This window comes from Bombus huntii, chromosome 10 (assembly GCF_024542735.1).
Source record: "Bombus huntii isolate Logan2020A chromosome 10, iyBomHunt1.1, whole genome shotgun sequence".
Classification (NCBI taxonomy): domain Eukaryota; kingdom Metazoa; phylum Arthropoda; class Insecta; order Hymenoptera; family Apidae; genus Bombus; species Bombus huntii.
The window spans coordinates 3,245,416-3,272,864 of record NC_066247.1 but is presented as its reverse complement, the minus strand read 5'-3'; the positions used below and the strand labels follow the sequence as shown (position 1 = coordinate 3,272,864).

General features: G+C 45.7%; 1 protein-coding gene across 3 annotated transcripts in view; it reads right to left on the bottom strand.

Moving 5' to 3' along the window:
* The window catches only part of LOC126869961 (mushroom body large-type Kenyon cell-specific protein 1), a 90,344-nt gene extending 65,066 nt beyond the window's left edge, over positions 1-25,278 (bottom strand). The window contains exon 1 of one of the 3 annotated variants that reach the window (XM_050627196.1): positions 24,024-25,278. The gene's annotated coding sequence lies outside the window, so the exon portion shown is untranslated. Of the gene's footprint in view, positions 1-4,760; positions 6,307-24,023 lie in introns of those variants that run through there. The other 2 variants (XM_050627197.1, XM_050627195.1) reach the window with 2 other exon arrangements.
* Positions 25,279-27,449: the final 2,171 nt, after the last annotated feature.

Here is a 27,449-nt window from a genome sequence, read left to right as displayed (position 1 = left end):
CGGACTGCAGGCTCGATGGAAACCTCTCGCCGCTACTTAAGGACTTTGACACGCTATGCCTGTCGTTCTAAATCGAGGTCAAACCGAATTTTCTAGTTTAACCTACTAAATAAGGCAAATTTCTGCTTTCTAAAACAAGACGCTACGCCGGCTGATCGTAACTTCACCGTGAACTACGGGACTCAAAATTAGTCCCGGTGACTTGAGGGATTTCCAAACGACCTAGGTGGAAAGATACGACGTGCTGTAGTTACGTGCGAACCGTGCGAACCTCGCATCTACTTACGCTGAAACATTACGCTCGATATTGATTTTTGAGGCCAACTTCTCGAACGCTTCTATCGAACGATCAACGAAATAATCGCGACGAGGGTATAATTTCTTCGGTACGGCGTTCGTACGCCGTGTAGCGTTTGTCGTTTCACGGTAACCGTAATATACTTTTTTATTTCAACTCGGCGAAATTCCATGATAGTTATTAACATTCGCGTAAACAAATTCATAGTTTTAGGAACGTCGTTTAAAAAAAAAAAAATGAAACCACGGCGGACAGATGATCGTTTCGCTCGACAAATATTAGAACAAATACCATGCTTCGAGTAATTTGTATATTTTTCTACGTTTCCTACGTTCCGTGTATTTTTACACTTGAAATGCATAAAAATCCGTGGCCTGGTAATTGCTGGAAATGAGAAATTCGACGAGATGTGACGGACTATTTGCAACGAGGTGTTCCGAACGATCAAAACACAAGGACATAAATAATCGAGCGATAAAACAGTAGGCTGTATGCGTGTTTTTGACGATTATGGGCTACAGTGGACGCTGATAGGGGAAAAGGTTGAGAGCAAACGTGAAATTTTCGGATCGTATCGAATCGAAGGCACCGAAGGTACTTTCAATGTAAATAGGTTCATTTCGAAATTTAAAGATGCCGCACACGATCTCCGACCGTTCCATGTAGTCCAGTGTCAACACGCGAAGAGAATTTCATATTGGTTATTATCATGCGAATATAGCAGGCCTACGATGACAACGGATTACATGAATAATTGTCACGTGCACGCCGAACGCGATATGTAAATCCGCTATTATTTGATACAGTTGCGACAATCGTTTGCCCGATTCGATGTTGCTTCTCACGATCCTTTGTATACTTTTGACATGGTGGATTGGGCGCTGTTTACAATTAATATCGATCGGCCGCTTCTTTCGCGCGGCATTTCGTCGCATTAGTTGCGAAACGTCGCTTCTAGAATTGGACGTGTTCGACGATCTCTGTATCGAACGTACTGCCCGTTTAAATTTAGATTGCAACATTCGTCGCTCGAGTAGTTGAAATTTCTATGAAAGGCGTTATGCGTCCATGTTTCAGCTTTTTCCTTTCTTTCTTTTTCGTTTTTCTTTTTTTTTTTTTCTTGTTTTTCCTCGTCTATTACATTCGAAATTTCGTTGTAACGCGAAATTTCGGGCATCCGCGGACGATATTCGCCGATAGTTTACATCGACAGCGTGATTGAAAACAGCGGTCTGTCAATGAAACGCTCGAAACTTTCTCGATCGCGCACAACGGTCCAAAAAGCGTTCGGATAAAGGTGTCGTCGCCACCAAGTCACGACTGACGGAGACAGAGAAACAAAATTCTGGATATCGCGACACGCGATACCTACGTGCGTGTGCGTGTTTTTTTTTTTTTTTTTTCAGACGAGAGATTTTCATTCGAAAATGTTGTCGTATCGTCGTTGAACGTTCCGTGACACGCGCTCGAAAAATCGCCATCGCTTTCTGGAAATCGCCGTGGATTCTAGGAAATTAATAATACTCGAATACCTGATGCGAAGTTTCCAACAAACTTGGAATTAAATATCAGCCGGAATCTTGTCGCTTCGGAAAATTATGCGAAAAACAGATAAGAGCGAAAGAACGTGAACAACGTTTATAATTGGTAAAGCGTGGATACTTATGCAAATTCATATTTTTACGAGCACGGCTAAAAAGTTGGAATGTAAGTAGTACGGTGTTGTTTCATTGGTTGAGCGAAGAGCATAGAGGAAAAACAAGGAGGATCCTTGGTTTTTGATTTTTACGTTACTCGGTGATTGATATACGTAGTTAGAAAGAGAACAACTCGTTAGTTTCAGAGATATGTATCGTAAAAAATAGTTGGTAAACGCATGAAATTATGTAAGATCGAATAAATAATTATTTTTAATACGTTTAACGGAATGAAAAATACCTACATATTTAATCGCAAAGCCGAATAATAAAAGGACATTTTGGAATATTTTATATGTTTCTGTATATCGTGTATAAATATTCTCGGATAATTACACCGTCGGTTTCTCCGCGATTTGTCGCAATACTTTTCAAGAATTAGAATGATCGTGTTGTATCAAATCGATGACGCGTTAATTGCACCAATTTAAATAATCATTAATAATACGAAATGTCGCATACAGCGATCTTTGAACGACAACAACAGTAAACAAGAGTTCTCGAGTCGAAGAAATAAATGGAAATTAACAGACGGGAAAATCTATAAAAAGACGTTCGTTTTTCTCACTCGCGGCGATACTTGGGCTGAACTTGAACCTTCTATTTGCTCCTAATCACGGTGTTATCCTTCCCGCGACCGGTGTTAATTTTACTAAGTTATCGCGTCAATAAATGTCTACATCGACGGCTCGTGAAACGTTCGACTGACATAAATGCAGACGTTCGCTATTTCCGGAGGAACGCCGCGCGTCGATTTATCAAGAACCAGCCGGCGAGCTTTATCGTAGCGAATTCGAGGTTAAGAATGAATCGTCCGGCTAACCGAACGCGCGTTAACGTCCACCAGTCCCCGCCTAAGTTGCGCACGATTTTTATCGTCCTCGAGAATGTCACGGTTTCTTGTTTTATCTAAAAATTCTTTGTGCGGATACGATTCGGCGAACGGTCTACGAAAATTTGAAGAGAGGATCGCGAACAGAAAGCAACGGTTACCGGAAACGCTGCACCGCACGATATAATCGCGGCCGGCGTGAGTCTCGTTTTCCCAGCATCCGTGTTCTAATTGCCTCGCGAACCAAGCGTGCATCGCTCGATCGGCTATAACGTAACCAACAGCTAACACGTAAACAGTCGGGAATCTGTTTGCCTGCTACGACAGGGTGTGTCGTTATCGAAAGGAAATTTCGTTCCGACATTCGCCAAGATTGCAGCTGAAACCTGGCTGTTGGTCGATGGAAACCGACAGAGGCAAAGAATCGAACGATTCACAGAAAAATAACTCGCACGCGGATAACTCGAACGTTGGTCGGCGATAACGCGTGGACAATTTAGAATTTATTAAAGTTGGCGGAGCTGTCGGTTTTCGCTAGAGCGCGAACGCGACTTTCGCGTTTCGGTCGCCCTTGGATGTTGAAAATGCACAAGTACCGGTCGTTACGTGTTCCAGAGCGACAGGTTCCCCTGCGAAACACGTGACGCATTGCGTATACTTTCGCAATCGTTTGCGAGTGCGTCCCCTGTACCAAGTATACGCGACTGTTTCACTTGCAAATTAGAGAGAAATCGTTTAATTTTAAACGTTCCGAAACGACAGATCGGATCCGTTGGATTATTACGCGAAACTCGGGCAACATGGTGAAACATCGAGTACACGATAGACTAGAGTACGATAGCGCGACTATTTTCTATCGGATGCTCTTGGCTGCACAAAGTGCCATCGACGTTAATCGTTCGCCGCGAAAGGGATGATTTTTCGTTTTGTCGAGGTGTCGCGCGACATTTCGGAACTGCTGCCAGACACCTGGCAACCAACGTCGGCCCAGACATCGAAACCAGAAGAATCCCAGAGGGAGAAACGTAACGGACACGACGTAAGACCGGCTCGAGCGAACGTAATGAGGTCACTCGTTATACGAGAGGGAGGACTCGGCAATGAAAGGTAGACGATCGTAGACGAAACACCGATAAGAGGCTACCGGCGAGGCGAACGCGCATCAAACATTTGCAAAACGTACCACCAACGAAGAACACACTATCTACTTGCGTCTGAAGTTGAAATTGTCACCGCGTAGAACGAGGATGAAGGTTTCTGCACAGGGAAAATCTATGCAAACGGTGTAAACGCGTGGGTGAAACGACGAAAAAAAGAAGCGAAGAAAGGGGGGAAAAAAAGACGTGGCGTGGCTCGTTGAAGAGCGCATCGTCTTTTCGGCCATTTTGGTGTCTAAGAAGCTCTCTAGTGCGTCTTGTGGCCTGTCGATCTCCCTCCCTTCGACCTCTCCTCTCCGCAACCCGACAGCTTCGTCTTTCTTGCTCTCTCACGCACCTAGAATCGCATACGATGACACGTGCACACGCTCGTTGCATGCACACAGGCGCACGCGAGGGCACTCCTCTTTCCGTCTCTATCTTATCCCCTTATTCTTTTCCTCCTCCTCTTCGGCCCCTGCGCTCTTTCTCTAATCCCTCTCCCCCTCTGCCTAGCTTTCAATCTGTCTTACTCGCACGCCCTCCCCCTCTGGCGGCCCCTTCCTTTCTTCCCTCTCGGTGTGTCTCGTGCGCGCGAGCGCGACCGCGCTCACACGGACACGTACGCGCGTACGCGGCCGTTTGTACACACGTTGACAGAAAACCCTCACACTGGCGCGTATGTATACGTGTGCACGCGTACACGCGTGCTGTACTCGCGCGATTCGTTCTACGATGATTCGTTCGAGGTTTTCTCGAAACAGGGGACGAGAAAAACAATCATCGCCGGTACTCACTCTCACGACAGGAAGAATCACGGGTTGCACTTCCTTCTCGCGTGACGATCGGCGATGCGCTCGGTCCTCAGAATGGTTGGTAGCGGCTCGCCACTCTCGCGTCGAGCCGGTAGCCGCGCTCGTCGCGCATCTTCCTTGACATTTTCCTTCGAATTAAATCGCGATCTTCCTTTTCTTCTTCCTCTTTCCTCTCTCTGTGCTTCTTCCTCTCTTTCCGGCGTCGTTTTATACTTTCACGCACCGAGAAACAGAAACGAGACAAAGAACGTAACACAGGCGCGACCGCGAAACGATCGACGGCCGCGAACCGACAAGGTCTCCAACGAGAAACGTAGCTCCGCTCGTAGACTGACACGCGTACGAAAAAGGAGACCGAGCGCGAACTAACGAAATGGAATCGACGGTTGCACCGAACTCTCCAGTTGTACCGCCTCCCCTCCACCGTCTTCCTTCCACGCTAGGAGCCTGTTGCTCTCCTCCGTTCGATCCTTCCGATCCTCGACAGCGTCGCTGGTACTCTCCTCTTTCTCCCTCTCCTTCGTTTTTCCTTTTACCCTTTGCTCTTTTACCGTTTTCCTTTCCCGTCTTCCGTCTTCCGTTCCCTCCGCCACGAATTCGATTCGGCAATCCGAGCCACAGGAAATTGGAGGCGCGCGCGAATTTCACCGACGGATCTGCGTTTTGCCACCGTTCCTACGATCACTGCCACCAACGACGATCCTAACACCGGCCAGTTCTTCCTTCGCTACTCGCTCGTTCCACCTTTATCTTCTTATTTCTTTCTCCCACTGCTTTTCCGTCTCTACCGTCCGGCTCCGTTTTTATTTCTCCGATCGTTCGCGATATGTACGATCCGTCGATTGTTCTACTCGCCGACGATGGTTCCTCTCTCGAAACCGAGTAGTTTTCTTGCTCGTAGCGGTACGCCTTGGCCGCAAGAACGGAGCGGAAAACGAGAAGTTTATGCAGCGAGGGCGTGAGTACGAAGCGCGGAATCACGGCGCGCGTGCACAACAACAACAGCAACAGCAGCAGCAGCGGTAGCAGCAGCAGCGACGACGACGACAACTGCGGTTCGTCTCGATCCGAGGAGCGAAACAACAACGAGATTGCTTAATGTATTTGTTGCACGAGTTCGACAATGTTATTTCACCAGGTTTCTTCTCTCTCTCCGTCGCTCTTCTCTCACCGTTTTCTTCTCCCTTTATTTTCTTTCCTTCTTCCTTCCTGCTCGTTCGCCTTCCGTTTTCTTTTTATTTTCTCGAAGACGCGCTTACGCACCGCCGAGGGAAACACCGTTTCTCATTTTCTTCGTTCGTTTCTTTTCGGCTTTACTTCTCGCATCCGTCTTTTCCCCGTCACTCCCCCTTGGTTTCTCTCTCGCGTGTTTCACGGGCGCACAGGCGAGAGGGAGATGAAGCGACACACGCACACGCACCACTTGCCCAGGCCTCGACGTTTGATCCGGCTCCGGATATGCGACGTTCGTCGAGTTGCATTGGGTCGCGCTGCGCTCCCGTAACTGCATCCGCGTCGGACGGTGCGGCTTGCGCGCTAGGAGCGCCGCCATCCAACCACCCCACCATCTTCGTCCCACCACCACCGCCCGACAACACCACCGCTATCCTCCTCACCACCGACTCGCGCCACTACCACTACTATAACACCACTACACCTTTTCCATTATGTGTATCGTCCACGTAACCAACACACGCGACCTTCTTCTACTCGCCTAACCACTACCACTACGTACCACCTATTCGCCGTTCTCATTGTCGATCCTCTCGTAGTCGTAGTCGTAGTCGCCGCCGTCGTCGTTCTCCTAGCGTAGTCATAGTCGTCGACGTTGTCGTTCTCGCCCGTTGCCACCGTCACCATAGTCATCCTCGTCTTTCTACCAGTATTTTCATCGTTGTCGTCGTCGTCGTCGTCGTCGTCGTCTTCGTCGTCTTCGTCGTCGTCGTCGTCGTCGTCGTTGTCGTTGTCGTTGTTGTTGACGCTACGACCACGACCACGACCACTACACCATTACCTTCGTCACTGCCATCGTTCTCGACGTTCAACCGCTCACGCACGGTCACTCCGGTGTACCAACGACGAGCGCCAGTTATGAGTAGTATGTACATACTTCGAACCGCTATTCTTTTTCTACGACCGATCACACGGCATTGTAATGAGAAGCTTGTGCCACCGTACGATCATTCGATTTACAGTTTCACCGTGAGATCGTTTCGCTTCGTCGTTGTAATCGTTTTCTGGATCAGCCACCAAGCCAGACCTCTTATCTCGCTTACATTTTGGCGCACGTTTTGAAAGTCGCGCCCAAACGTTGCGCGCTCCGTGGCACGTTTTTATTTGTTGTTATTTATGGCGAGGACAAAGATATTATTATTATTATTATTATTATTATTGTTTAGATTATTTGGATTATTTCAGAGGATATGTATCGGATATGGATGCGAGATTATTTTGAAAAAAATTACAGTCGTCGAACGATCTAAATGTTAAGAATTCGATGCATTTTGGAAATGGCGTCAGGTCTCGTCTGCGACTCGGTGCGAATCCACGGTCGGATTTTTATTATTTATTTGCTTCGTATGTGGCTTTGTCATTTTTCCAGAGAGTTATAAACGTTGAAAATTTGATCGAGAACTCGGTCATCTGCCATTCCGCAACGACGATATATAAGAAAGGACGTTGGGATATAAAAAAGGAATGTGTGTAACGCTGTAAAAATGTATAAGTGGAAATATTGGACATGTCGGTAGATAAAGTATTCTAATACAACGACGAAGAAACAGCTTTTGATCGACGTAACGTACTCCGTATCGCTCGATTGACAAAAACCAAGAGAAATTTCTCTTTTAATCGATTAAAGGTTTCGTGAATTTCGTCTTTATTTTGCTAGCGCGACTGCGAGTCTAACGCGTTGCGTTACTCCAAGACATCAACTACTATCTTTAGAGCGAACGTTTGCTCATTTCGTAAAGCCACGATACGTATAGGGACGCGTTCGGCTCCCCGGAACCTGTTCCAGTCGCATTGCTTTGTCTTACGGTCATAGATCGGTTTAATGCATTCTTACATGCGAGTTTTATCGATTTCCTAGTCCCGCTCCTGTCAGCCTTCTCCTCGTAAAACGCGATCCTTCTAGAATTCAGCTTAAGAACGCCTCGCTACGTTTCTCCAGCCAGTCGAACAAATTTCGTTTCCTAAAATTTCGAGCGCCATGTATAGGAAATTGATCGTTTCCACGAAAACTTGCGCAACGAGCAGCTTCGGTGCAAAGAATAGCTCCGACTTTTGGCGTTACTTTGCGAATCGAGGGTCTCGTAACAAAGACTCTCCATATTTCAAAGAGAACAAAAGAATATTCTAGCATCCTTAATTCTTCCAGGTATAATATCTTCATTTCTCTATTGGTTACGTAATTCTTCTATACGCGTTTGAAATTATATCGCGAAAGAATCACATCTAGTCAAATCGAGAAGCTGTGGACGAGGGTTTTTACACAAGCGATTAAATATTCATTCGGCAATAAATCAACGTACTTATGAATCATCTATCGTAACGTCGGCACCATTGTGTTGCGAGTCTATCTTCCGACTAAAAGGACGCGTTATTGCTTAAAATGTGGGAAAAGTTCGACCGTTTTTATAGGTACGATAAACGATAAACCGCAAACGTTTCTAAGATTTTTCACTGGCCGCTTACATTTCCATCTGCGAGGCTGGCAGTGGCGATTCACGCAAGAGAACACGCGCGCAGACGTTTGGTAACCCGCCTGATCCATTCCTCCCCGCTCCTCCGCACGCCACCGTGGCCATGACACTTTTAATAGGAGACAATTTGATGCAGTTGCTGCTGCGATTTGAAATTTAAAAGCTAATCGCTACGACGCACAGTGCCACCGCGTCCATTTGCTAGTTTTTCTGGAGATCGATGGACAATAAATACGTGGCGTGCAACATCCGGGCACGTACGAGGCGAATAAAACTGCAGCACAGCGCACACAGTTGCGGATCGACGTCTTTCCAAGCGACCGCCACGCGATACACAGCTCGAACCTGCGGCCTTTGAAATTTACATCCTCCGGTATCGTCTATTAATTATTATAATTTATTAACTGAAAATACGCATCGTTTGGCCGCGGTTACAGTCACGATAAAATCTTGTTAAATTGACCGTGAACATCCCATTAATGGGTGCATCTACGATAAACGCGATTATAACTTTTATCTGGCCGCGTTTAATCCGCCCGCTTCTTTCTTACCTCCAGTAATTGAACTCGCTCTCTTTCTTTCTTTCCTCTCTTTACTTATGCACGCAATATACGGCGGTGCGCTTCGCGTGTAGCCGAAGAAAAATTGTTTCGTTTCGCGACACCGTCTTAAGGGGTATCGTCGCTGCTGTTCGCGAACAGTATGTCATCCGCTTCTACGTATACCGATTGCGAATGTGTTCACAGCTCTCTACATCGCAGCATCCGATAGATACGCGTACTGTGTATTATAGCAGCTACGCGAAATATTTTTTTTACCTATCAAAGACTGTGAGCGTGTTACAAATCCATAACAAAATTCAAACAGAAATTTCTTCCATTCGCTAAATGTCACGAACCTTATGGACTTTCGATATTTTACGTATGTTTTTATATTACATCGTACGCTACGACCATTTCTAACAATTATACCGGCTATTTGGTCGTAATTTTCGGTGAATTTCTCGGTAGAATTAATTGCATATATGTAGCATCCGTATAATATATATATATATATAATATACATCCATTGAAAAATTCCAACCAACTTTATTACGCTTGTTACTTTGCATTAGGGAACACGTACGATACGAACAAAGTATAACAGATTCGTAGTAACATACGTAGGAAATGAAATCAGCGAAAAGCATAGATACCAAATATTTATTATCAGTGGCCACAACTTATGGCCGACCATGTTTGTCCCTGCGAATCCTATGTTCGGTTAGGATAGTTGGCTGAAAGTCGAAAGTCCTATCTATTACATTTATTGGCTTATCTTATCATGGATAAGCCTATATTTTTCGCGTATCGTTTCAAACTTTACGCAAGACCACTCGGAATAGCTGGAGATCGACGGGCGGAGAGGGTGGAAGGAGGAAGACGACGGAGAAGGGGATCACGACGGTAAAAGAGGCGATCACGCCGGACCTTGAGGCGGGCGGACGGACGGTTTAGAAATTCGTTAGATAATCTTGGGGCACGGCGTGCTTCGGGTTTCAAGATGGCAGTCGAAAGTGGCTGATTAGATAGGACGCCCCATGTCGACGCCTTCTGTGCCGACTGTCGGAGCCAACGACGAGAACAACCGACGACAACGATCAAAGACGAGCGAACGGTTATGCAATTCGCGCGAAATTGGTGTATTTTCCCCACAAACGCTGGCGAGTGCGCTTTTGCACGCGCGCTGATCGCCGCGGAAACGAGAAGTAAGGGCACACCATTTGACCGTACCGACATAGCCGTTTAATCTCGCAAAACCAATTCCATGTATACTTGACATTAAATTTTCCACCGGCCTTCCAAGTTAGCGCGTCGTTATGTGGGCAGCCAGCTCCTACCGCTGCCTTTCTCTTTGCCAGCCAATGTCTGGCTACACGTACCGAAAAATCTACGCCTACTGTAGCGTCCGACTTCGTTCAAACGTTTTTTACAATTAGATCCACGTTCATCTATGGATCGTTTTCTTCCTTTTTCTTTTTTTTTTTTACTTTACGATTTGTTACGCACGTCGTTTGTTCGCGTTCGTCAAAATTGACCGGCTAAACCGGAGTTGTCTACGCACATGATCGTTCACAGGTCGAAGACGTCGATTCGACGTTTTTGAAACGTTCGACATTTTATGGCCAAAGCGGTTGTAATTTCACTTTTTGAAATTTTACCGTCAAATTGGTTAATTACAGCGTTTGAAATTTTAGTACCGTTTAGTGGCTAATTCCGTTTTAAATATTTTCTTTTTTTAACTCTGGCCACAGAGCTTCGTTATCCGTGCTTATCGTGTATAATTTCACCGATTTTCTCTAATTTCCGTTTCGCGGTGTTAGCCGATTCGCTAAACGAGTTCCGTATAGCAATTGCACTCGCGAATCGAAAGTCTCACGAGCGACGTTTATCGCGCGATCGATCGATAAAGTTGAGGATAGTCAATCTGCGACGACTCGAAAGGGCGGGGAGCAAAGGAGCGTTATTCATAAGCTCTCGAACAAGATATAACGGTCGGCATTTTATGCGTGAGTTCTTCTTCACAGCCGCAGCTTGAACTGCTCCGGTCGGATACACGGTTGTTTGCGTGTGCGTGTGTGTTTCTGTTTGTGTGTGTGTGTGTGTGTGTGTGTGTGCGTGCGGGCACGTACGTCGATGCCACGTGACGTCTAAATTCAGTCGGCCATTTTGGAGCATGATTCATTTGTTTAGAATGGGTTGGATAGGAGTAGGAGGCGGAGCCACGCACACCAAATCTTCGTCAACGTTTTAGATTCGAGTCGAACGCACCGAACGTGCCCAACTTTCGTCACACGTGTCCCTTCTCGTCCGCCTCTTATCCATCTTCGTTTCTTACCAATTTTTCCAACGCGATCTTCATCGGCGAAAGTTACGCGTGCTTATCGATCGAGCGCAGCACTTTCGAAATTTTTCAAGGCGCGAACAACGACGCTCTTAGGTGGCTGCAAAAAGAAAAAGAGAAAAAAAAAAGAGAATGAAAAGAAGGAGGAAAGGAAACAGAAACGCGAGAGAGACAACGCGCAAGGCCTGGTGCATGGGAAACGATTTCGTATCGAGTCCTTCTGTTTCACATCGACCCTCGGCGAACCTTCGCCACGAATTTCGCGCCCTCGAACGATCATCGAGACGGCGACCGCGTTGTCTCACTCGAGCCGGGATCAAGGAGCGCGACAAGGTTACGAGGTACACGCTGTTCCCTCGAAAAGGAGCATGAATTATTTATCGGGCACAAATAAAATGAAAGGAAAGGAAGGCGAACGCACGGGACAATGACGATCTTATCTACGCGTTATCGAGTCGAACGGAATCTTTCGTTCTCGAAATTCTTTCTCCGTGTTAAGTCGGTTATAATCGATCGATTCCTTGCGTTACCTTCGCGCGTTTCTTTTATTCCGCTGTTCGTCGAAACGACCGTGTGCAACGAAGCTTAGAAGAAATTTATCTTACGCGCACCTTTTGTACACTTAATTAGTACATAGATCGCGAATTCATATCTTTTACGAGCACAATTAAAAAGATACAGCTTGGATAGAAAACGTTTTATCTGTCTATAGGCAGACTGAACGTTTCATACGTCTCTGCGTATTAAGTGCATTCTACACATTTTTGCGTCTTCGATTCTCCTGTTGCATAAATTTCATTATTTCACTCGTCGCTACACCGAGTGAAAATACTTTGGTATTTGCAACAACATTGAACAAAGTAAGAGCGCAATTAACGAGTGACTATATCTGGCAGTATCTAAGGTTACATCTAATTAACAATCGCATCTAAACCGAAGATCGCAATTAGCAAGGAGAATAGAGAAGGAATAAGAATAACGGAACAACAGTATAAACGAATATCCTGCCACGAATCTTAGCAATTTGTTTCTTTCCCGGACAGCGAACAAATCGAAAATATATCATTTTCACTCGACATCGATTATCCTTCGTTGGAATATCAGCTGATCGATTTTGCACATGGCGAGAGAATTTCCGTGGAAACGGAGCCGATCCGCCAGACAGACGGTCTCTTCCTTCTCGTTGGCTTCCTCGAAACGGCCGCATCGTATTTGGTCGGACATGTTGCCGAAAGTCCGAGCGTCGGATGAGGGAGCTGGTACGGTCGGTGTGTGGATGGGCTCAAGGTCAGTGGCAGTGGGTCAGTCGGACCAATCGCGCTGCTCCTCTGACGAAGGCCGCGCCGAATTCGAAGCACGCTTGAGAGGGGAAGCGAAACGAATCGAGACGAGTCTTTTTTTTTTCTCGAGGCCGGCCTTCTTCGACTATGGTTACAGTGGACGCTTATTCGGACGAATTGACGTTTCCAAGAATTCAATACGTCAATGTAATCAAATACGTATCTACGCTGCCGTTGATAACATGTTCGGACGCTTATAAATTATTCGCGATATGTAAAATATATTCTTTAATTTGATTTTCGCCTGTGATTTTATTTCGCCAATTTGTACTCGGTCGATGGCAGATACCCATGCGAACGATAGTTCAAATTTATTAATAGATATACGCGAGAAAACGAGACTTTAAACAGGTTTGTTCAACGTTGGAACGTTAGAACGTTAGAAATCTTTCTGGTCACATTGTATAAGCTCGTGTAGATCGTAAGCGTCGTTATACGTAAATACGAAATTTGGACGACGCGGGTATATGACTTTGTTTCAGTTGCAATTTACCTTAGGAGTATTTGATCGCGGTTCGCTGCTACGACGATATTTTCGTACATGTACCTTTATTCCGCAATGATGCAATTTTCTTTATTATCAGGTTTCATGTTTCACCTTTACAGTATAAAATCTATAAGGTCGTACGAAAATACCGAATGATGCGAAACCTCAAATACTTCGGCTCGATAGATCGGTACACTACACGAACGAATAAATAAACAAATACAGCGGAGTGCAAATACTTTTTGTAGAGCCAGTGTTCGTCTGTCGTAACTTTGAAAATACTATTATAAAAATATCGATCTTTGGAAAAATGTTAAACTAGTCGTCTAAAAATATCTACGGACGTTGTCGCGTGTATGTATAGCTTGCAATATACAGTTATTGCAGTTTTCAGACGTTTCATTCGTCCGAATACGCATCCGTTGTAACCATGGCCTTACGCCACTCTACAGCGTGCAAGACTCCCTCTAGTCCGTCGTCTCGTCGATCGTCTGTTGCTCGTCATTGACACGATCGTTGTAATCTTCGTGGTGTTCATCGTCCTCGTCGTCCAGATCGAAGCGTGACGTCGTATCGAGCGTGTACGGTCGCGCGCGTTAATTCCGGTGTCGAGCCGGTGCGGTGCAGGAAAGAGAACGGACAGACAGACCGGTATGCAAGCCGGCCTTGACCGTATCTCTGCTTATCGCCACGTTCGCGCTCTACGCTCGACGTCACGCGTCACGTTGTCGACGCCAACGACGCGAGAGTTATCCGGCCCGTCGGAGACGACGCCGACTGCGGCATTCGTCAGCGCGACGCGAACGAGCCGGTTGCATTCACGCTGCAACCGTGTACCTAACCGAAGCCGATCTTCGGTATCCTCGGTGTAAATTCTGTTTTACCAGCTTCGTGCAACTCGTTCACCGAGAACGAGCGTAGAGTTCGAAGATGCGTTTTTTTCGCGCGTTTCGTAATACCGTGAAGTTCCATGCAATTTACAATGCACCGATGTATTAATTCAATTAGAACAAACGCTGGATTTTCGCGTTTACGTCGGCAACGAAAACAGGAATCGTTTGCAGGATGCATCCCGATGCTGGCCCATTAACTTTGCTCGCGAGCAGAAATTTCCACGTCGGCAATTACTTAAATTAATTTCGCGATAATTGTATCGATTATGCAAATTACGTAATTCGTTTCATTAGCCGGCGATACGTATTATCGTAACGAGGCAACGAAACGTGCGCCTCGCGATTCGTAACGCACTTGGAAACGCGATAGTCGCGAATTTCGTCGAAGCCGATCGTATGACGTCATGGCAAAGTGGCGTCACGGTTGTTACTGTAACTTAGATACGAGCACATCCCTCTTCCACTATAATTTAGTAATTAAAACGATGTTAGCGAGTTGATAAGTTACAAGCTGAGACTCTCACTTGTTCTTTCCAGTTATTTCTTTCTTATTCATCCTCGAATGAAAAATGAACGGTTCTACGGAAGCAACCTTTATCCAGATTTCACAATTTCGTGGTCTAATTAGACACGGTTCCTGTGTGGTATAATTACAGATACGTATACCTATATACTCATGAATATCTTTCGATAAAAAGAAGAAAAAGAGAGAAACTTGGAGCGTAGGTACAGAACAAAAATCTTCTTTACATCGTCCGGCTATTAAATTTCGTTTATAGGTCCTATTTCAGCCACGTGTTATCCCTAGACCGCGCATTACATTTAACCTTAGATTTGAAAAATTGTTAAGAACGCGCATAATATGCAAATTGTGTAAAATATTTAAAATATAACGCTCTCTGTTACATTTAGCGGATAAAGCGAGCTTTTATACGCTAGCTGCTCTGCTCTTTTTAATCGTATCGATAAAGATATGTATTTACGTAAACATCCGTAGTTACGAGGGGCGCCAAAGGGTTCTCCAAGCGATGGTAAATGCGAGCTCAGCTCTGCTCTGACACCGACGCTGTAACGCATGCATAAACGCCGGTGACGAACCGATGTTTATCCGTAAGTGTCGTAGCCTCTGTAATTGGTATTACGTAAGTAGTACTTGCACGCGGTGTTACTCCTGCGTGGATAAGCAATGGATAGCCAACGAATCATCGCCTTTCTCCTGCGAGCCGCTGGAACGCTCTCAAACTTTGCTCGCGACCGTTTTAAACGTTCGTTTAACGTTCCACGGGACATTTGTTGAAGTTAAAAGGAAACCTTAACCCTGGCGAACAAAATCGAAATGCTGGAGATCGAGATCGAAATTGTTGAAACGTAATTTTAACAGTCTCGGTACGCAAACGTTGGCGGGAACGTTCGCTGCATTCAAATCGTGTAGAAGATCGTGAGACTGGAGATCGTCGAATCCTAGCTGCGATTCGCGAGGAATGCGAGTGGAAAGGTTTGCCATAATTCCTCGGTAGGTGCAAGGGCAAACAGAGCGAGAGAAAGCGGCCAAGAGAGACACGGGCAGATCTAGTCTCTGCAAAGGCAAGACGCGGATCGATCCCCTATATATCGGACCGATGAGGTTAAACGCGTCATTACGAATCGATAAAGTCGAATCTCGGCAAGCTTTGTAACTAATTTGTAATTAGTTGGAGCGGCGCCAACGATTCTATGCACTGATAACTCGGCAAACTTTCTCGGTATACTCGTGCGCGCACCCGGTCATACGTCTAGGAATTAAGTTAATTTTCCACTCTGCTAGCACTTGGCAACACCACGATTGGTGTTCTTTTCGGGTTAAAGACAGACGTACGATGGAGAGTATAGTCCGGGAAAGTAAGTCGTTCAAGGAAAATACGTTTACTCGTTGCTCTTATTAAATATAAATCCGTTTTGCAAAATTATCGCTTTGTCATTAAATTTAATTTATCGTTTAACTTATCGTAAAACTTACGCCCTTTTATCCTATAAATTTTCTTTCGTTTGCCACTGTATCTTAAGGAGGACGGAACGAAACACGACGACTGTGTTTCAAAAGTAAAATAAATTTTATTTCGTGTTTTACGTAGATTCATCTCGTAGATTTCAACCTGCTCGATTTTTCTATGAACTGCTCGATAGTTCCAGCCCTCAGAAATGTTAAGGTTTAAGGTTAAAGGTCTGGCGCATTCCACGTAGCGTTACACGTCGTTGAAAATCCAGAATCTGCCGAATCGCGAGAGGAATAGGAAAAGCTGGAGAACGGGGAAGCATCGTTTCCTCTCTCGTCTCTCGCGTTGGCTCTTCCGCCGGTCGTCTGGCCATATTTTGGCGATACCTACTTGTTGCGCGAGGTACGAGCCGCGCGTACATATGTACAGCGTGGCATCTACATATCGTAGTAGTAGGTGCCGGCTTGACGTCGGTCGCCGCTTGGCACAGGTACAAATAAAGTCAACGACCGGACGGACGCTCGCAATGATTTTCGTCGTTTCTTGGAAACCGGGGTGAACCGCGTATCGATGATACGTGTATCACGGTAATGAAACATGGTAGTTCCAACGGTTTGATCGGCGTCGTTCTATCCACTACACCCCCCAACACCGGTACGCGAACGTATTTAATTGACGTTTAATCGAATAACGCGCTTAATCGTCGGGCTTGTTCGCGAAAAGACTCGGTTAACCGCGTTTCGTCGTTATTAACGGCTAATTTCCCGAAAATTATCGAAGAGCGCGGAGAGAGAGAAAAAGAGATCGAGAGAGAGAGAGAAAGAGAGAGAGAGAGTGTGTGTGTGAGTGAGTAAGAGAGACGGCCTTCGGCGCGCTTAATTCACTGGAAATTCAATGCAACATGAACCTGATTTTAGCTTTGACCAGTTTGCAACGAGGCATTTTATTCCCCTGCCGATTTTAGTTACGTCCGCTCGTGTAATTCTCTCTGTCTCTATTGTAATCACGCCTTTATGGTAATCGAGCCAATGATAATTTTGTTGAATATTTTCGATAACGCGAGTCGATGTTGAACGTCGATGTTTAATCGATTTATCGATAATCAAGCGTGCGCGATGCCTACGCTCGCAAAACGGAACAAATTGAACGGTATAATAGAAACTGAACGGCTATATAGAAGGTCCCGGTGGCGGTGTAATTTCTACGCGAGAGCGAATCGAATGCACCGGCTACGGCTAACGTAAAGCGCCACCGGTAAAAATTTTCGCCAGGATTTTTGCGCGTGCTGCTGGCAAACTGTTGCTGCGCGACATTGGACGCGATCGACAGTAGCATATGTAGATAGAGTAAGGTATATAAGAGAGAGAGCGGCCACGGGTACATGCTGCATTCTATGTATTTCGGAGGTGGTTTGCCGCTAGTCAACGGACTACCCCCACTTCGTACGACTTGGAAAATTTTCGGGGGTAACTGACTGCGCTTTAAACTGGCTGCGGCTCTGCCGCTGCTGCGTCAGCTGCCGTCGCGTTCCAGTCGACCTATATATTCGGTTACGTTATATATGCACCTACATATATACTAATACCTACTGTGCATCCACTACGTAGCCAACGGCGCCGATATAAACGCGGTTACTACTTGTTGCTCTAGTCCCAGAAACTGCCAGTGTCCGTGCATTTCGGGCTTCTCTACTTTCCGTCGAACGCGTATAGTAAACCTCAGCGACTCTCAACTTTTGCATCCGTGAACTCGACGCTTCCGAATGTCGTTCGACAGGTGCGCCGAAAGTATTGCGTGGCCTACGACGTTCCGCTCTACTTACGGAACCGACGAATCTTTCAGCCACGACACAAGGAGTATCGAGCCACTTATTCACGACATTCGCCACATACACGACCGATATCGATGCTACATGTGCATACTACTCTATAGCTGGTTATACATATTAGGTACATGGTTGACGTATATCGTATTACGTATCTTTATTCCGCTTCGATCTGCCACATTCTGCTTGAATTCTGATGTTTGATTTCACGCTTCGTTTAACAAGTGAAGGGATTTTTCAGTTTTTCCGAAAAATTCTACATTCGTGTATGTCGTCGACAACCATTCTTTCTGCAGGTCGAGGAAATTTGTTAATTATAAAACGCCAATAAACATTCGATATAGGCTGTACAGTTAAACGTATCTTTCTCGTGAATGTAGTTTCGATTGAAAATGTTTCGTGGTACCTTTCCGTCAGCTATTGTTCAACTCGCTGAGAACACAGCACGAGGCAGATAATATATACAATGGTAGTATAAATTTCACATCTTAGCTGTAATTGCATGTAACGCCATGATCGATATTTATTTCCTGGAAAAAATTCAAAACGTGTGTTCTTTGCATCTGATACCAAGAACGCAAGAAATCTTAATGACAAGGAAATAATTATACTCCAAATTCGTGGTATTAAATTCTACGTTATTTTGATACGCTGTCCGCTGCAGATCAATTGAAAGGATTAAGGTAGTGTTTCACTAAGGAAAAATGAACTTTTCGGACGGAGTTTGGGTCGAGAAGCGAGAGACGGAAGAATTTACGAGCTATCTTCATCTTGTCGATCGATTATGACACGAGAGTTCTACCGGTCACGGACAATTAGATCAATGAAGGGAAATAAAGGAGAAATATTATACGAGTGCATAAAATAGCGGAGTCTCACGCATCGTCTTGTTACAGCCTATCTGTTTGATCCTATGCATTAAAGACTTCAGCTTTCTTCAATCAAACAGTGTTTCGCTGTTTCTCGATGCTTTAAGATTACAACTACCGACCTGTAGTATGTGTCTACCAAGTATTATTATACGTAGAGGATTATAATTAAAGCGATACGAAGAGCTCAGAAGCAAATCAATGTCAGTCAGTTTTTTTTTTTTTTTTTTTTTTTTTACTAAAATGACTGATGTTGCACAGATATCCTTTCGTTGTAAAAATCTACGATCGACGAAACACAGTTTTCTTGTTACGATATAGCGGCGATAGTAGAGTGTGCATTTTTATGCATTTATGGAAACTGTAAATATGGAAAAATATACACAAGGCGCGTAACATTTAACGATATACATAATATTCAAAGTTGCGTATTTGTTATGACGTTTAAAGGGCGTGAAAAAGCTCGATTTAGATTCTATCTTTGTTTATTCGTGTTCATAAAAATATGAATTTGTACGAACATCCGCAGTTTAATAACGATCGAATTATTTCCTCAGCTTCGAAAAGGTTTCCACAACAAAGGAATATTTACACGACATTGGTATAGCCAATGAATCATTCTTCCGAGCTCCACGCCTTTCATTCACCCAAAATAGATAGATACGCATATAATCGCAGTTCTATTCCTATAAATATTAACATCAAATATCTCAGGTACATCTAGGTACGCGGTTTGCCTAATCACAGAACCAGCGATCCTGAAACCCGTCAGTTTGACGAGTTTTCTAATTCCAAAATTTATTTACGATCTAGCCACGGTGACTTACGATCGAACCACATCTCAGCGCGGATCGGAGAATGCATCAAAAACCTCTACGGAAAATTCTAACAATCCTCACGAGTTACGTCTTTCGGTAAGCGTAGTCTAGTCTCGAATCGGCGTGCAGTGGATGCATCTGATATGCATGCAGACACCGAGACGCCTGCGAAGCGTCGCGTCGTCCGTGCGCATGTATTCGAGTTGTAACCAGCGACATACGAAGCAAACACAGACGCGCCTACACACCCTCGTACCCAATGTTCGGATACTCACTCATACTTCGTTCGTTTGGTCGATGTTCCCGTGAACGCGTTCGAAACTTGCCACGTGCTTTTTCGTGTGTGTACGCCATTTGCACGGTTACATGTAGGTTGCACACGTGCAACGGCGTACGTACTCACGGATGGGTGCTACGCTTTCGTTCATACACCTACATAGTTGGGTATAGTACAGTGCATACACATAGACGCTTATGTAGGAGCGCGCGCATGGATGCGCACAAATAGCTCGACCGCCTGCATCGGTGCATGTACATGCTCGTGGCTACGTGTTCGTACGCTGGTGCATGTGCATGTGCATGTGCAGCCGGCTGCGCCGGCTTGTATCGCTGCGAAACACGATGTGGAACACACTCGCTCTCGATGGGTCACTCTCACTCTCCCGGCCGAGAGGGAAATTTGGCAGCTGTTTTAAACCCGGCTAACTGGCCAAACTACCGACCCCATCTATGCTCGTGGTCCTTGCAACTCCCGCTTCCACCCCTTTTCTACCGTCCTTCTCTCACCCTTTTTCCTCGTCCCCGCCGGCTTTCTTTCCCTCTCACGCTTTTCCTCCTACTACCACTCCGCGCTTTCGAGCTTTCGGCACTTTGCCACTCTCGATCGACCGTTCAACCTTCGTTTCGCACCACCTCCACCTCTCTGCTTTCCTTGAATTCTCCTTTTAGCGTAGCAGATTGTCGTAGAATGGAAATTGGCGGGCAGCGCGAGTAATTTTTCCCGATGCGAAATATTTACGTGTAACGTAATGTTCGCAATAAACGCGTATTTTACACATTTGTACGTAAGCGGAGAAGATATCGAACAGCACATTGTTTCACGCTATCGCGAATCTCGCGAATCGTTCGTTTTTTCCCCTTTGTGCTTTGTTATTTTCTCTGTCCTCTGCATTTTTTCTTTTCTTCTTTTTTTTTTTTTTTTTTTTTGCCAATTACATCGCAGCGAAGTGAACAACGTTTTCATTGCGAACGTGAAAACACTTTCAGATACGATTACAAGAGCCGTATCTATGACTTAAAATGAAGAGATTAGATTACGAAAAATGTAATGGAGAGCGAAAAACGTACGAGCGAGCGTTCGAGTTGCATCGAACAGGCCGGTTCGGCAGCGGATGTGTCGCGCACGATTATTTGTCGCGAGCGTGCATAAGTACGAGGGCGCTTACGCTGGCAACAGTACGAAGCACGCACACACGTCGCGTCGCTTCCTTCTTTTTCTCCCGTTGCCCCTTCTCGCTTTGATGCACTCCGCCCGTACTGCGAACTCGCCGAACGTGTAGCTTTTTTACCACACTGACCTAGGTTAAGTTGGCGTACAGTGCCGAATAATAAAACCGACGAAACCACTGACCCTCTCCCTCTCTCTCTCTCTCTCTCTTTCTCTCTCTCTCTCTCTCTCTCTCACTCTCTCTCTCTCTCTCTCTTTCTTCTGGTGCGCGCATGCAAAAAGCAGCGTATGCACGTTCGTGTACGTACGTATGTATGTCTGTGTGTGTGTAACGTGGTCACGCAGACGCGGACAGACACGCACGGATATAAACGCGAGCGCACGTTTCAAACCACCGAACCCACTACGCCCTCCCAGCCAAATATAAATGCAACGGTGTGGTGCATCGTACTTGCACGCACGCGGGCTTGTTCCTGGCTGTGTGTCGGTAGAATGCACCGAGTGGCACACAAACGATCCAGTGCCGAGGGCAGGGCCACGGTCACCCGAAAATACGGCTGCTCCGAGCTCTCACTCTCGTTCGCGTTCACGTTCCCGTTTCCTCCTCTTTCGCTCTCTTCTCCCCTCCCAATCCTCCCGTTTCACCTCCTCCTCTTTTTATCCTTTTTAGTTTCACCCTCTTCTTCTCTCGTTTGCCTCGCTGCCTTTCAATGGCCCGCACTCTCTGTATTCGTATATTGTGCGCGCTACCGGCTGATTCACGAACCGCGACCCTCTCGATTATTTGCGCCAACCACTGTTCGGATACGGGGTCAGAAGAACAATCTGTTTTCGCGAACAATCGCCGCTACCGTCCATGTCAAGCCGAATAATTCTTCGATTCCGACGGAGGTTGCGCAAGGGCATGGTGACAAGTTTCGAATAAGACGCGGATCTTTTCCCTCCAGTGTCGTTACACTGCGTTGCAGAGGGAAGAGCAACGCGCGTCTAACGGCTAAGTAACGCTCGTTACCAGATGCGCGATGACCGTACAGTACGCTGAAACGTACGAGACGTAATAATCGCCGTAAATATTACAACGTCCATGCGTTACATTTGTCGGGAAACTTGAATATAAATGATTTATCGAGTATCGTATATCGTAAGCTACCGATCGATTTCAAGTCACTTTTTCGATCAAGTAGGCCTGCATCGGATCTGCTAATTCTATTATCGATTAGCAGTTGATCCTCCAAATATATCGATAACAGTGTCCTTTTAAAAGGAAATTAAATTTCACAAATGTCATAATACTCAAGAACAGCGCTAATACCCGGTAGAAAGAAAGCTTCTGTTTAGATTTCGTTTCTTTAACTATATTTACAAAGATGAAAAATTGCGAAGATCTTCTGATTCGATCGAATCGCAAGACACGAACGAGCCGAGCGAAGTAACGTACTCGTAAAACAAGTAGAAAATAAAGTCATTGAGAAACATCGAATCTGTTCTACGTATCGACAAATATTCTAACGTCTATAGCTGTTACTGTATCTAATCGCGAGTACGCTGCACGCGCGTGCATACATTTCCCTACGTAATCTGATCGATTGTTGAAACTCGCGTGAAAGTCGCTCGTCAGCTCCTCTAAATCCAAAGATTCGAAAGAGGCACGGAACGAATCTCGTGGTGGAAGAAAAAATTGCCGATAGGTCTGGTCTTGCGAACGATGGGACGAATGGTCGTGTACAGAGAAAGACATAAACGTGCGTATGGCAGGAACGTGGAAGAGTGGACCGGCGTGGTGATTACGCGCTCGAGGCACTCTTGGAACAAAGCGCCCTCTGTCCTAACGAACACGACGACCTATCCCAACGCGTAGCAACTCGCGCGTGCACGCGTGTGCACCGTACACGCCAGACGCGAACGGAATCGGGCTTGGCTGAATGGTTTCGAACCGGGCCATTCGTCGATGTACGCGCGAATATCGACAAAATTATACCAACACAGCGTAGGATCGCGTTCATTCAACGCGGTTTCGAGCGGCGATCGACGATGCATCGCATGACAATCTGCAACTCTGACTCAGCCGCGACGGTCAGGTGAGTCAATACTCGCCGATAATAAGCGAACGCGACTACACGCGACGAATCTTGACGCGTAAAATCGAATTCGCCGACGCGTCGGTGCAACTTTATCCGACTATCGTCTTTTTTCAGCGCGCATCGGAACGTGCTTCGTTATCTTCGTCTCGAATGTTTCTCGCCTCTGTAAATTCGAATACGCGCGGCTTATGAGACAGGCGCGCTGAAATCGTCAGCAGTTTTAAACGCGAGTCATGAAGCACCGTTTCGGAGAAACGGTGGCTAAGGCCATAAATACTCCGTTAACCAACGCGTTGGCTCGCACTTTGTTATTCCCAATTGCCAAAACCAATGGCAACGTTTCGTCCAGCCTTTAGTCGCTGTACGGACAAAATGGTCTCTCTCTTTTTTATTTTTATATCGAGCGAATCCCGTGTATTCGATCGGACTACGCAGAAAAGGAATACGTGGCACTTGTACGCGTTTCAGAAATTGATCGTACACGCGAGTACAACGAGAATGCTTCGTACAAAATATACCTCTTATGGATTATCGTCCGTGACATATAGCGAATATCGTGTTCTCGCATTCGATATGCGATTATCCTTACAGAAGATGACTTGGAAATGACCACCTTGCGAACCAAGGTAAGCATGTAGACGTCGTTCATTTGGTTACTCTTTCAATGGTTCCTAACGACGTAAGACGCGACAACACGCGAAACCTATCACGTGTCATAGTATACTTGTTATACGGTGCTTATAGTTTCGGACGACATTATAAGTACGAACTTCTTCCGTTGTTTCGTACGTGCGATAAATTTGAAAAGCGATTCTCACATACGCAAGGCTGACCATTTTCAACCGTAGTTCTCGTTTGCCGCGCGGAAACTTGGTCGTAAACGCGGGATATCGCGTGCTCGATGCAATAGCAAAGTTGTACTCACTTGATTCCAGTTGTATGCACAGCTGCGAGCTTCTGGCTGATCGCAGGCCGAAACAGAACCGACCCAGTTCGCGTAAAATTCCACGTTTTCGCGTTATTCAACGGCCTGTCGCTTGATAGGTTGCAACGACTCGAGGCAGGTATTGTCGGGACCCGTCTTCGTTTTCCGCTCGACGTCCGCACACGCTCGACGAAAACTCGTGGAATTCACTGGATCGTGATAAAAATAATCCCCCATCGATCGATGCTCGTGCCACCGTACGTTTAACGAGTGGACACCGAAGACGAGCGCATCGCGCCACGGTTTCTCAGATTCCTTCCTGCCGGCGACTTGTTTTCGTTGCCTCGATTCACAGAAATTTATTGTTTTCAATGTAAAGGTTGATTTATGCGTCGGATACGGCTTTATCGGTCGCCACTTGCCGCGTTCCTTCGCTTGCACGCGCGTCCACCGAAACTATTGTTACAGGTTATTCACTCCCGAACGGCTCGACTGTGAAAACAACGTACTTAAAATATAAGGAACGATTTCACTAATCGGTATCCGACCGCCGGAGACAAAATTTGCCGGTCGCCGCGCACACTACGAAAACTGCACTCGGATGGCTATCGCACTTTAAGTACCATCCGATAAACGATAAGAGCTAGCTGGTAAAAAGGGTTATCTGGCATCCGATAATTTTCACCGAGTTCGATATCGAGCCGGTTGTTCGCGTCAAAGATGCACCGTCCGTCGTTATCGCGTTGCCTTAAAACAAGAAAAGGACGGTGAACCAGCCGAGAACAGAGGAAAGAAGGAAGAAGAGAAAGGAAAAAAGGGAATAAGAAAGAAAGGCGATGCGCGCGTGGTCGAAAATCCGTGAAGTCGAATATACGCGTGGAGGGAACGTTTCCTACGAGTCAGCTCGAGGATCGTCAGCGTCTAGACGCGCTCAGCCGTTTCGCGATCTTAACGTTTCCAACACACGCGCCCCGGCTGCAACACACTTTTATTCGGTGGCTTAACCGGTCGACGATTCACCGTCTCTAGTTTCTACGAAAATGGGCCGTTTAGGGCCGTCGAGGAGCCGCCGTCGTTGAACTCGGTATCGCGTGCACGCCGGAGGAAACTGCACCTCGTGCGTGGAAAGTGCGCTTTAAGTGCCGCCCGCCAAGCTGATTCGCCAGCTTTGCTTAAAGTGTCTCTGTTTCGCTGACTCGGACATGTTGTTCCGTACTGGCCGTCTGCACGTTCCGTGCATCCAGATAACACCCGTCGATTCACTAACCTACCTCACTTCTCCGCTACAGGGTGGTCCAAAATCTGCGAGCTGCGCCTCCGCCGCTGCTTTCCCGTCACTCCTGCATTTCGGCTCTCGATGCGTGCCGCGATCTTCCAACATCGGCGCTTCATCGATCCTTTCGCGAGATTCGATCTCGCTTTGATACGCGCCACCAATTTCCTAGCTTCCCTCTGAAACGGAAAAATATAGGTCGTCGGATCGTGTTCGTCAGCTTCCTTTTAGACGACCAAGACTTTCGTTCCGCGTTCGATAGATGCAATTCGCAAATATTAGGACGCTTGCTGATCTCATAAAAAAACTTACTCGTACAGGATATTGGATCGACGTACGATAGAAATCCATTTACTCGAACCGATCTCCTCGCAATGCCCAATTTACCGAATTTACGTTCCTCGACTCTTATTATCCGACTTTAGGTCACGCTTACGAATAAAAGGCTTATACGAATAGTAGTTTACACGCCTTGGCATTCTCAAATTTCGGCTTAGCAAAGTCCTGTTACATGCAAATTAACTGCAACTATACGAATGACAAATAGCGAACGAAGAGAGAAACAGCGGAATTCCTTTTATCCGACTGATCCAGTTATCCGACACCGCGTCTTGTCGGATAAATGGAGCTTTACCGTATGTAGAAAGTATTTGCAAAAGTTACTTTCGACAGCTACGGGAAAATAGTAAATTAACGATCGAGCGGCTGTCTGCAAGAAGAGTGAATGCATCTTTGTTTATAAATATCGTAGATCTTATAAAAATTGTACACGTACAGAGGATACTGACTCAAAATACGTAGAACGAATTTGTGAAAAAGTTGGGGAAAAATGATAAATCGACTTGTCTGCAACAAGAATTTATAAAATAAAGTGCTGGATTGTGCGAATGGATGGTAGCTTGTTAGTTTATTAATTGCAATAGTTCTTAAAAAGGTTTGTTTATATTTAATTCTATATAGTTGCACTGTTTGACTAGAAAACGCAAATACGTCCGCATGCAGAAACTGTTGCGTAAAAGCGGTCTCGCGGATGGGACTCAGGCAATTTATAAATTCTTCGCACTTTATTCCTTCGATTTATTATATATTCCATAAGGATCCTAAGAGAAATTAGGCTACAGTACGTTTCAGTAGCCACTTCTGTTTTCCTTTGTTTCGCACAACCATTTTGATAACTCTGCTACGTACAGCGTAATCGCATCGACGCTTCGATTACGTCGCCAACATTGTCAATAAAGGCAATATATTTTTCGTGCGCGTATATCTTTTGATAAAAAAGAAAAGAAGAACGAAATTCCTACTGCGCGACCTACTGAGAACCAGAAAATCTTTATTCGCAATCTAATGGAACGTCGCGTTCTGGACGTATGGTCTGGACGTTATCGCGCGATGTTGTAACATCGATTTCGCTAATCGTCGCTGTATCGCGTCGATTCGTAGATCCCATCTATCTGGACCGTGCACAGGACGTTTCGTTCGTCGATTTTCTTCAGACTGCAGACGCGCCGCGTCGTTGCATTATCATTTTCTGCCGTGCTGCGTGCAACGTAGATACGCCCGTAGATTTCGTTGTTTGTTTTCTCCCGGTTTATCGATAACGCTATTATTTTGGCGAGAACAATCGGCATGCAACGCGCGAGCATAACGACGGCTTATTTGCCTGCTGCCGATGCATTTCGCGTGTCAATGACACGTTAAAAAAACACGCAGATACGATTTAGCTACGAACTTACGTTATCTCTCGTTTCGAGCAATTTCTTTTTCGCACGAAACGATAGCGATCGTAGATTACGGACGGAAGACATTCTCGAATCAGTTAAAAGTTCGACTTATCGATAATCTCGCTGAAACTGTCTATTCTTCCGTTGATATGCACCGTATTTATAGTAAGTTAAAGCGTCCGGATACTTGTTTCTCTCTGTAATTTAATTGCAAGTTTACGGGGGGAAAGAAAAAGTCTGATTTTTGATAATCGATTACTTTGTTCCTTATCGTAGCTAGGTATAAACACGTATACCTGGTAGAAAATATTACGATACGATTGTTGAATATGCGATAACTAAATTGACATTTCTAATTGTAGGAATCTTATCGAAAATCTTGTGAAACTTACGGAGCACGTCTCTTTTATTTTTTATCGAAGTTGCATCTTC